The sequence below is a fragment of the Pinus tabuliformis genome, chromosome 1_2 (genome assembly GCF_031772625.1).
Source record: "Pinus tabuliformis cultivar Carrire ecotype Pingquan chromosome 1_2, CPIR1, whole genome shotgun sequence".
NCBI classification, from domain to species: domain Eukaryota; kingdom Viridiplantae; phylum Streptophyta; class Pinopsida; order Pinales; family Pinaceae; genus Pinus; species Pinus tabuliformis.
In genome coordinates, this window is record NC_142298.1 from 507946843 (window position 1) to 507959455 (window position 12613).

The window sequence follows — 12613 nt, forward strand, 5'->3', positions numbered from 1 at the left end:
AATCTTTTGCTTAAGAATTCCACCCCATCCAATGTTGCTTGCATCTGATTCAACAATTTTAGGTGCAAGGTCATCAGTGACATATAAAATAGGTAAAGATTTTACCTTGGATTTAATGTTCTTGACTGCTGCTGTATGCACTGGACTCCATTCAGGAGGATCCTTCTTCAGCCTCTGATTTAGTATCTTTTTTTCATTGGCGCAGTATTGATAGAAATTGCTGACATAATTTAAGCAACCTAAGAACCTCTGCAGTTGGTTTCTTTCTGTGATTACATCCAGGAATTTATCTGCAAATTCTAATGCATGATGTTGCAGTGAAATCTGGCCATTACAGATTGTATGGCCTAGGAATTTGATAGTGGTTTGAAAAATCTCTATCTTCTTTTTGCTAAGCACAAGACCATTATGCTTGACCAGATTCTTGAATATACAGACATGTTTAAAATGGCCTTGAATAGTTCTTGAGAATATTAACACATCATCAATGTATACAATCAACCAATCAAAATATGGTCTGAAAATATTGTCCATTACCTTCTGAAATTTTGATGGAGCATTTTTTAGTCCAAATACGACCATATATTAAGCGCTACCACCATTAATTGTATTTAGTATTGAAGGACCATCCTTTGGAAAATCTGTAATGGCGACAAAATTTATCAATGTAAAAAATCAACATGATTTGATATCCTACATCCCCAGCCTATCCTTCCGTCGTTTCTCATCATTACCATATTCAGTCTGGATTGACCATGCTCTCCAACATCAAGGTAACTCAAAATTATGCAGCAAATTTGTCGATTTGAGGGTGCTACAAAAATTATTTTTGGGGAAACGCCTCATTTTTAATTATTGTAAATCATGGGAAGTGCATGACATCTTCAAGTGAATTCTCCACGTTCTAAGATAACAGGCAAGCCAGCTGAGATGCCACCAAAGCTTGAGAATCATAATTTACAATATTGCTCTAATTATTGGTGGTGGAAACTACAGTCTATTGCTACCCCTCTGAATCAAGAATTCAATGCCACCATGTGTTTGATGCTACCAACGCACCAACTAAAATTCAATCCTTGAGATTATGAGCATTTTCATGTAGTCTCTCTACCTCTCTGTTGTTCACAATCACAAGCTTTGTAATGTCTTTGACACCATTATCAAATATATCAATGCCATCAATAATGCAAGCCTCCAACACATTATTCACTTCTGCTACAAGTCTCTGAATGCCATATATTCACTGTGTTTTCCAATATAATGAGTGTTGCACATTTACTTCCTATTCCTCAACGTTGCCAATGCTTGACAATATGCATCAATGCCGCATAATGTATCAGTAACATATTTGAAAAATATATCAGTGCGATCATATCATGACCAATGCCACCATATATGAAACATATCATATTGCACCCACCGATATAACGCACTCCATTAATAAATATGTAAGTATATTCATTCATAACGTTGACATAATTTATTCCCTGTGACTTGATATATAATGCACAACCTTTGGATGCTTTATTTTTGACATAATTCTTCGATACCTATTGGCATAGATATGCCAACATACATTTTATTTGAGATTAATACAATTTCATTTTCATTTAGCATCTTATCTATGTCCTCTTTGTTAGCCCTGTCAAGTATTCTGTCAGTGGAATGTTGAACTTCTTCCATCAGATTTTTCAGAACTACTCAAGATAGCTTCCTCGTCAGAGTCCATGTTCAATTTGTTTCTATCTAGATGCGGTTTTCCTCTAATGTGCATTCATGTGAGCACCATATTGTTCCTTTGATAGTGTTTAATCTGGTGAGGGGAATCAAATGGGTGTTTGAAGAAGCCAGGGAGAACTAGCTCAAGAAGAAAATTGAAGAATCTCTTTGCATCAAAATGAAACCAAAAGCCAAGTGCCATCACTCTATTGCATTATTTGATGATGTGCACAAGGAGAAAGTAGAAATATTCACGCCAGTCGTGATTGGAATAATTCCTCACTACATGGTGCAATGACTAGAGCAACTATTTCCTTCAATGATAAATTACTAGAAATTTTCCCAAAAGGTACAAAGAGAGGCCGATAGGTTTATTAAATTAGAATTGTTGAATTTCTCTAGAAGAGATGTTGGTTCAAGTCTAACGGATGAGAAATTTGAGCTAGCTAAATGCCTTCTAATTGTTTTTTTATTATGGTAAAATTATATTGATAATTCATTGGTTTTGCTTTCAATAGCTTCACAGTAATTTGAAGAGCAGGTATAGAATTGCTTTGTGGGATTTGATCTTAAAATCACTGATTTGTAGATATATACTCAATGAAATGTTAATTGGTTGAAACCCTACACAAATGTTTGATATAAGAAAATAAGCCGAAAAGGTTGAAAGGCTTAATTGGTTTGTGGAAAACCTCGTTTTCTTGGACTGGATTATTGTGCAATTACTTTTCTTTAGATGTTTTTTTTATATCTATATTACACTGAACACATTGAATGTCTTATTTCATTTTAGAGTAAGTTAATTACCCAAAATTAAGAAACCTCTATAGATGGCCAAGCATCTACAAATATTTCTAGTGACCAAGGCAATAACCACCATGATTATCCCCTACCATTTGAAAATGTTTCTCTACCCAACCAGATTGAATACTCAGGAAGGGAGAAGCAAGCCAATTACACAAATAAATTGCCTTTGGAAAGAATTATGCACATACTTGGAGCAAAATCCAAATACTCTACCAAGAAGAAAGAAAGTTGTCCACACAAATTTGTTAAATGGATCCACTTTGTATGCTCGTTCAAAGTGAAAATAATGAAGAGTGGTTTATATGTAAAGGCAAAGAAACTGAAATGTATTTCAATAATGAAGAAATAAATCTCACGTTTCTTGTCTCATGTAATGAAAAATGGCTTTATGTAAAGAAATAAACATTAAAAATTAAGAAATCTTGATGAAAAATTAATAAAAATATAAATACTCATTTGTTTAAGTGGAATGCATTTGTAGACATGATTTGTATTGTTAAGACACTCCTAAGTGTTAAGTTGTTGGTTTAATTTTCCGCCTTACCATGGGAAATTGAATATTAACACAGTTGAAGAATTGTTACGGATAATTTTAGATTTCCACGTCATTTTTGGTCCGGGAGAGAGAGCATTGATAATTTGTTGCAGTGATCATATGTATGTAATTGATCTTTCAATTTGTTATAACTATCATATCATATGTATGTAATTGATCTTTAATTTTTTTTTTTTACAGTGTACATATTATTCAAAAAAAAATATGTGTATAGCTTTTCAAATTTTGATTGTTTTTTGATTGTGTAGGCATCATTTTCTTGCTGTAAAAAGTTTGGGAAATATGATAAAATGTTTAGTTAACGATAACTTGAATTAGAGTTGTCAATATGAGCATAAGGAAATTGGTTAAATAATAGGTCAATGAAAAAATTGACATTATCTACTCCAATCAATTAGACAGGTGTGAAATGAAGCCAAACCCCAGAGTAGCAAACTTAGTAGATTTTATTATAGATTTGAAGAGGAGAAATGATGATAGATCTTGTATAGAATTGGTATGGTAGATATTTGTACAGGTTCAAGAAGAGTTACAAACAGGGAAATAGCATGAGGTATAAGGACAAAACACGTGCACCAAATTAAGTCCTTTGGCGTTGTCAATCAAGTGATTCTACAATTGAGGAAAGAGAATTATCCCATATAAGGTACATGCATTAAGTTCAACTTGGAGAAGATAAGATCATGTAGGATCTGAAGGAAGTTTGGTGAAAATGCACATGAGGTGGAGTAACCAAGAGTTTGATATTTCACTTATTTTTTATGATGTGAACTTGCATTTATAGAAGGAAGTGAAAATAATGCAAATGAAATATAAGAGAGTGTTTAGATCGATTGAATGAAGTGAATGCCAAGAAAGAAGCTAGAAGATATAGAAAATATTGTGAAGAAAGGAAATTTCAAAGATGGATTGTTCATTGTAAGTAATGTTTGATAAAAAGGAAGGCTAAAACCATTGACATCAACACAAAGGTACTTGAGATGTTGTATAAGAAATAATGAAGAGGAAAGAGTAGGAATGATGATGTAGAAATAATGAAGAGGAAAGAGTAGGAATGAGGATGTAGAATTAGTGTAAGGACAAACCAAGTTTTCCATATAAGACGAAGTTGGCATAGGAGAATCCATGACAAGTTTCGTTATAAGCATAGAAATCATGTTATATAAGGAGATTATACAAGGTGAGAACCAAAGTGCAAAGATAAGATAGGAAGGAATAGTGTGGGTGCCATAACATTTATATGCATAGAAGCAAATAGTTATAGCATGCAATTTTGCTTAGAGGAAAAAATGCAACAAATATTTGGATAAGGTCAATAAATTATGTGTATAAAAATTAGGTGATTTATAGATCGAGTGCATAAAAAGATAATGAGAAAATGAAAGTGTGTAGATTAATGCTAAAAAAATATTGTATACACAAATTGGCATGAAAAATATAACATAGGAGGAAGCCAAACAAACATGTACATAAAAATGAAGAATCAAAATTAAGTTGAAGATTGATGAGGTGATGAAAAGATTGAAAAACTAAAAGTTAAAGACTACTTGAGATGTGCATGGAGTTGAAAGATTAAAAGTTGAATATAAATATTAATAGAGATAAAGTAAATTATAAGCTAAAATCAATCAAATTTAAAAATTAAAAATTGAAATAATATTTAATTAAAAAAATATCATAAAAAAGTTTTTAAATAAATCACATAAATGATTATGAACCACAATTAGTGGTTCGAAACCAGTTAACCTAAAAAATGTCTATATAATTTCTCAAAAAAAACTTTTTATAAATCATAAATGACAGAAACTTACTTTTAAAAACATATTAATACAAATAAAGTAATAATAATAATAAAATATTAAAATGATTATCAATTTTAATATTTATTATTTCCTATTTAAATTATCTCTGATAATAATAATAAAAATAAAATATAATTTAAATTATAGTTTTATATAATTTTCGAGACCTTTTGACTGCGAATACGAGGACCTAGAAACATTTCAGATCAGATGGAATCTTCCCCTGCTTATACAGTGCAAATTGTATGAGCATTATATTTTGCAATACCATTTCCATCTATCTACAATGCATATCTATTATTTCTTGTTACAGACAATGGATAATGGTGGAAATAAGGATAGGTCTTTAATTCTGGAGTCTACTCAGTCAAACTTATATCACAGTTTGTCTTGCTATCTTGATGAAAAAGACAGGAAGGCGTGTGTTTTGTGCTTTCTTTCACGTCCAGCTATCAAATGGTTGCCTATGAAATCAAATCTTACCTTTCTTTTACTAAAAATTAGAATATAATAGCCCTGTAAGTTGAAATAATGTAAACAACTTGCATGTGTTAGAAATTTTCTTTATGGAACTTGAATTTAGTATTCATTTTGTGGTTATAATCTTTGGCGATGGGTCTCAGCTCCTTGGCCAAAATTAGAGGCCAACAACAGAAAACCCTTGCATTCAACCAACGTTAATACAAGTAGGTGATTCTCAAAGGAGCCATAATTCCCTACGTTTGCCAGAAATTTTGAAAGCTTGACTTACCAATTCTGGTGTCTTTGTCTTTATTAGCAGAAGCAACTTTTGAGAAAACCTATTTCCAATTTGGACTGGCAAAGTGAGTCTTGACCTGCAGACCAGCGGGTGTTTCAAACAATGGCTTCCTACAGCCCCCAGGTAATGTAATACTACAACGATAATGGAAAAAATATATATATATGTACCCTGGTTCCTGAGAGAATATCGACTCCATCCTTGGCATGATTCAGAGCTTGCACCATTGTAATTAAAGCCAACCTGACATCGCCTTATTCATACACGCTCGTTAGATAGTTGTGCATTTCAATAGTAGCCTGGATTCACAAACATCCAACATTCGTTTATATTTTTCAATTCGGCAAAATTTGGTATTCGTTTATATAACCCTGTCGTCCATCTCTGCTATTTCGTTCATGACCCCCTTGAACCAGTCGAAGGAGCCTTGCTCCCTTGTGACCCAGTAGAAATAAGTGTTCGTCAGACCCTGGTCCTTCCTTTTCCTTTTGGAAGTAGAATCTGTGATTTTCATGTGATTTAACATGTCTTTGAGAATGCTTATGAAGGGAGTAGTGCCAATTTTGAGCCCTATCAACAACAACACATCATATTTCTTGTAATTTTGTGTCGGAACCTCCATTGTCTTTCAAAGATATGTGATTAGAACTTACAGCCGACAAAGAAACTTCACGCTCCGCTCTCAGAAGTCCGCTTTTTCCCTCCATTGTCTTTCAAAGATCTGTGATTAGAACTTACAGCCGACAAAGAAACTTCACGCTCCGCTCTCAGAAGTCCGCTTTTTCCAGCTGTAGGGGCCTCCATTGTCTACAAAGATCTGTGATTAGAACTTACGGCTGACAAAGAAACTTCATCTTAAAGCTAAAGGAAATAAATTAGTAATCACCTGCGAGAAAACTCTTTTCATCTCCTGTGTCCAGTCTCCAACTGTTCTGATATGCACGCTAATGTGTTCATCATCAGGAGCAGAGGTGATCGAGAATGGATTCTTGCATGTAGAAAGTTCAGAAAAAAAATGTAAGAATCGTGGAAGAAACACTAAAAGATCTTATCAATTGATAAATTCTAATGTATGTTCTAAAATTACCATTCGAAAGGCGAGATCTTGGGGCACTGGAGAAATAAATACATTCCACTCTTGTACTCGAAGCCTGTAGGTTTTGACATATGCAAAGCCAGGACGTTTCTGCGATAAACTACCACCTGCAAAATAAATAAAGCAGATATGTTGATTGTGCTTGCAAAGGATTTCAAGATACAGATAATACAAGAAAATTGCATATCTGAAGTAGAAATTACATGACCTTGACAATATTGACAGTATAATTCCCTGCTTTGAATGCTCTCAGTGTGCGCTCGCCGCAATATAAAAGCACCTGAACAGCAATATACATCCAAATCTGCACGTTCAAATCACGTCAAAAATTAAGCCCTGAATTTTCTGAGAGGATAAACATCATCAAATTCTGAAGCAAATTGTCTATGTTTCTTTTCATTTAAGCTAAATTCTCAAGCATTTTAGAACGAAATTAGATATTCATTTCTTACTTTCAATCTTTTAGGGAATAAATTTCGAGGCGTTTTACTTCGAAGTTAGACATGTAGTTTAGAATTAACAGAAAATAAGTTGAAATGTCCTTATGGTTTTCTCCCTCCAATCTCGCACGAAGAAAAGGTGAATGGAATGACAATGAGAAGTAGGTAAATCATGACAAATGCATGATGTGAATACCAGGAAGCGTTGAATCCGATCAGTTTATCAAATTGTCGAGAAAGTTTCACTAAACTTCTTCTAAACTAGGTGGTTGCGAGAACGAAGGTAGTTGTTCTAGTAGTGAATGGGCCCTTCCAACACTTGTCTCCCACTCCCTTCCTCTTGCATTTTTGAGCTGTCCTGTGACGCCATTTTCCAAGCCCGAGTCTGAAGACGCAGAAAAGAAAAAGAAAAACCCTGAGATAACTCTTGCCAAACCGAGCCGAGCCCTGCCCTCATCCCTCCTCCTACGCGAACAATTTCACCAAAGAGACCCTGAGAAGAAGAATAATCGCAAAGAAAAGCCTAGTAGATTTTATTTTCAAACTCTCCGCCCATAACTAAAATGCCCATCATTCCGTCCGCCCGTAACTGAAGACCATGACGAATACAGTTAAACACATGTCAATGAGGTGGAATAGTTCTGCTCGTCGTCGATTTGTCTCATCGCGCCAAGGCGCGCCACAACTCCCTCACCTTCCACAAATTTTCGGTCTCAATCACGCTGGAGTGGGGTTCGATTCCTTAGGTACTAATCCTGGAGATCGTCCAGAGAGGAGCATGCACGCAGCCTGGGCACACGTTCACCGCACCACACGCAGGTTGGGCACACGTTCCACAATCCACGTATTAACAGCGCACACAGTGGCATTAACAAATGCGAAACTGCAAGATGCAAAATACCAAGATGTCAATTTGGCTGTTGTTGAAAAAATGCCAGGTGTCAACCTTAGAATGAAAAGGACGACGAAAGTCTCTTTCAAAGGAAGGCCTATCGGCCTAATTATAACAAAGGCAAGATGATAAAGAAGTGTTTGCTACGATGACTCAATATCGTGTTGGAAAGTGGTTGTATGAAGTATTGTTTGAGTTCTATGCCAAATCATTTGTTGTTGGTGGAAAAAAAGGAAGTTATTGTGTTGCATGAAAAGCAAGGCTCAATGATTTATTAGAATACTTGCAGTATGTAGTGCCATGCACATGGGAGAATTTTGAAACAAGTTTCGGTTGGATTGGAACATAACATAATCTCATCGAGTGATTCTAAATCTCAAGAATTGACATCACTTCGAATCCAGAAAATGTGAAACCCTTAGAACCCATTCTTCTTCTCAATTTTGATCTCTTTTGACCTAATATTTCAAGTTGTTTTTAGTATGAACTTTCTGGTGAGAAATGTAAGCTTTACCTCCTTTCTAGTATAATTTTAGTTGATCATCCTTTTTCGCTATATTCACAATGCCATTCTTGAAACTTATTTTGTTTTGTATGGCAGGAATTTTTCTCTTTAGAATATGACCCAAACCAGGAATATTGCGGTTTTCATTACAAGATCTCATATAAAGTAGTGTAATCTACTTTCTAACATCTTTGATACATGCTCTTTAAAGTAAAATAAATTGGATGGAATATTTATTACATCACATTTGTGAGAAAATATGTGGATAGTCCCAACTGAGATCTTTTTGTTTTCATGTACATCCCTTTTTTTCTTCATTAATGATGTCATTCTTAACATATTTTGTATTTTTCATTGCACAAGTTTTCTTCAGCTCATATGCAAATTGAGTCTTCAAATATGTCTTTTCTCTTCTAAGGCAATCTTGGGGTGCTCTCCCCCTAAAATGGTGTTTCTCTTAACATTAACTGAATTCATCATTTTATTTCTTGAGCAGCTCCCCCGAAGACCAAGCTAGGTTACTCGTTGTTATTTATTCTTTCTCTTCCATACTTGCATATATTGTCTTATGTTATATACATTTTCTTTTAAATCAATGTTTGGTCTATTTGTAGTAGCTTCCATCTTTGGTATAAACTTTTTTAGGGTATACAACGACTTGCACTCTTTGGCCATGTGGCCAAGATTGCAACACAAATAGCATTTTATATGGCCAAGAAATGGTGAAATTTATTTGTATTCTCTTAAGTCATTTTTTATCTTCTTTACATACATTTTACATTCAAAAACCTTATGACCAAACTCATTACAAAGATAACAATAACCATAGAAATAATTTGTGTACCTGGTGAATAATTGTCTTTTGTGATTTCTTGCTTGAGATATCCTTCTTAATTGCTACATCTTTTGCTGATTAGTTTTGATATGATTTCTTTTACATTTTTCTACAACATGTCCAAGTTCATGACATGGAAAACATGCGATATTTTTCACAGGGGTAAAGAATCTCCTTTGAGATCTTCCGAATTTTCTCAGTTCATCTCTAGGAGAAAATAACCTTTTTACTATGAACCATTTCTTCATCTCATTCTTTGCCTCTTGATGTTGCGGCATGTTTTTGTTTACTTCTTTACAAATTATGTTGCTACTAGCTTCTTCTTCTATAGTATTTTTGATGTTATTTTGTTCTCCTTAATGGCTGCCATTTCTGAGCTCTTCATGGAGGCAATGTCCTCTTCTAGATTTTTACATAGTCCATTCTTTACATGTATTTCACTTCTAGCTGAATTAGTCTTGGCCTCTATCTTTTCTTTATTTGTCCTTTATTTTTCTAGTTGCATCCTCAGACTAATAATTTCTTCCTTGAATTTATGTTATCTTTCGTCACAAATTTGAAAGAGTTTCTTATAATATCTTCTCTCCTTATTCAATCATTCTGTTTCAACAAAGGCTATGTCAAGTTTGGTTTATTATTTAGCTAACTTTCATTTATGTGAATCAGGTGCAGAACATGTCTCATTTGATTGAAGACTTTCTTTTTGACAAGACTTTTTCTTTCTACTCTTTTTCCACTCCTTTCCGACAGTGAAACTACTCATGTCTCCTTCATGCATGAACTGCAATCTATCCCAAATTTATTTTGCATAATTAAAGTCTATTACTGTATCAAGATCCTTATTATGAATATTGTTATACTTAACACATTTTCCCTTAGCATTCCATTGTTGTTCTTACACAGAGGGATAGTATTTTTAGTAACCCTCCCATACAAGCTTCAATGCACCAGGTCCATAAGCTATCATTTCATATATTACCTTATCTCTCTATTCATGAAAGTTTGCTGCACTCAACACATGTACATTTTTATAGTTCATGACTTAACCAAGTCTACCTTCAAATTCTTAGGCTTACACAGAAGGAACCTGCTTTGATACAAATTGATAAACACTTGACTAAACTGGGGAGGGGGGGGGGGGTGAATCAACTTAGTACATTCATGGACATTATTTTATTTTCTTTAAACCTCATTAACTGAAACATTAAATGAGTATCTTAACAAATAATGACCAATAGATTGAATATGTGAACAACAAGTAATAAGAAAACCAAAACATCATATCAACACATAATAACAACACATACTGACACCATATATAAGCGGAAACCCATAAAGGGAGAAAACCACATATTTTTTATTGTTTTGATGCAAAGGCAAGCTTATACTCCCTTATTACATCTAATTTTCTGTAGGCTCCAACCTACAAGAGGTCGCTGCCTCAATTTTCTGAAGCTGCAACATGCAAGGAATCTCCAACTCCCATACGTTTTCTATAGGCTACAATCCATAGGAGACTGTATAAGTGATAAGATATCAGGTCATCGTGGGAGATTTGGCATAACACTTCATTGGAGAATCCAATCTTGATCAGACTTGTAGGGTTAGAAAAAGTACTCATAGGGTTACCGCAGGAAGAAAGTTTAGACCTTAGAGAACCAAAATTACAGAGATACAACAGATTCAATATCGAGCTCCTACGAAGTGGAAAAAGGTGTGTAGTTTTTTTTTTTTAATTTTTGCATAAGTTTGGTTTGAAATATTAGTTTGAAGGAATTCAAAGGGCATAGTGAAGCATTATTATCAGTAATTGATGCCCCAAAGAAATAAAATGGAAACACCTAGTAAAAAACCTGAAAGCTCTAACATGACTCATGAAGAAGAGGAAGAAATGCATCATGATATATCAAAATTACGAGACCAAGTGAAACAAATTTCACTCGCACAAAAAGTAACAGAAACTAAGATGGATGGTTTAAATAAATACGTAGAAGCTAATATGTATGGCATGGAAGCTAAGATGGATGGTTTAAAGAAAGATGTAGAAGCTAAGATGTATGGTGTGGAAGCTAATATGGATGGTTTAAAGAAAGACGTAGAAGCTAAGATGGATGGCGTGGAAGCTAAAATGGAATATTTGAAGACATATTTGACAAAGTTTATATAATAAATTCTTACTAATGGCGAAAGGGTAGTAAAGGAAACTCATGATGAGAACAAAATAAATGTTAATCATGATTTCATAGACTCTAACATTGGATCAAAGAACTACCATGTTCCAAAGATTGATATGAGGAAGTTTGATGGCAAGGATCTCGTATCATGAATACTACAGATGGAGCAATTTTTTGATCTCCATAATGTGCAAAACACACAAAAGGTACGCATTGCAACTTTATATTTGGAACAAAATCAGTTTGTATGGTATCGATGGCTTTTCTCTCGTAAACAAATTGTCACTTGGGATATTTTTACAGATGAAATGATAACACATTATGAGGATACAAAAAGCAACAAATTTTTTAGCCAATTGATAAATCTCAAACAAAAGGGTTCAATGATGGATCATATTGAGGACTTCCAAAAATTGAATATAAGGGTAAAACATATTCCAGAGGAGCATAGGATTGATGTGTTCATAGAGAGTTTAAATGATAACATCCAACATGAGGTTTTCCTTTGGGAACTTGATTCATTGGAGAAGGCATTCAGGTTGGAAAGAAAAGTGGAAAGAAAAATTATGGCAACAAGAAAGCCTAACACTCACAATCATAAATATGGAAGTGTTGTTTCCCCTAGCCATCCACAACCTACAAGGTTGACACCACAACAATTGGAAGAAAAAATAGAAAAAGGGCTTTGTTATAGTTGTGATAGCAAATACACTAAGGTCATAAGTGTGATGAGAAGAAATTATTTTACATAGATTGTGAAGAGGAGGAAGAAAAGGAATAAGAAACGTCAAAAGAAGAGGATATACACTAGGAACAAACCCTAGAGAAAGAAGAAATGGATCTAACCATATCTTGTAATGCATTGGCTAGAATTACCACTCCTCAAACTATCAAGATATAAGGGCATATCAAGAAGAAAAAGTTAATAGTGTTTATTGATTCGGGCAGTACCCATAATTTTATTCATTGTAAGATAGCCAAAGAATTGAATTGCTTCCTATATCTAGCACTAGAGTGTCAAGTGATG

The 12613-nt window shown here is 34.1% G+C and overlaps 1 pseudogene; it reads right to left on the reverse strand.

The window, feature by feature from the left end:
* Positions 1 to 5435: 5435 nt before the first annotated feature.
* On the reverse strand, positions 5436 to 9404 carry LOC149206565 (respiratory burst oxidase homolog protein F-like; annotated as a pseudogene).
* Positions 9405 to 12613: the final 3209 nt, after the last annotated feature.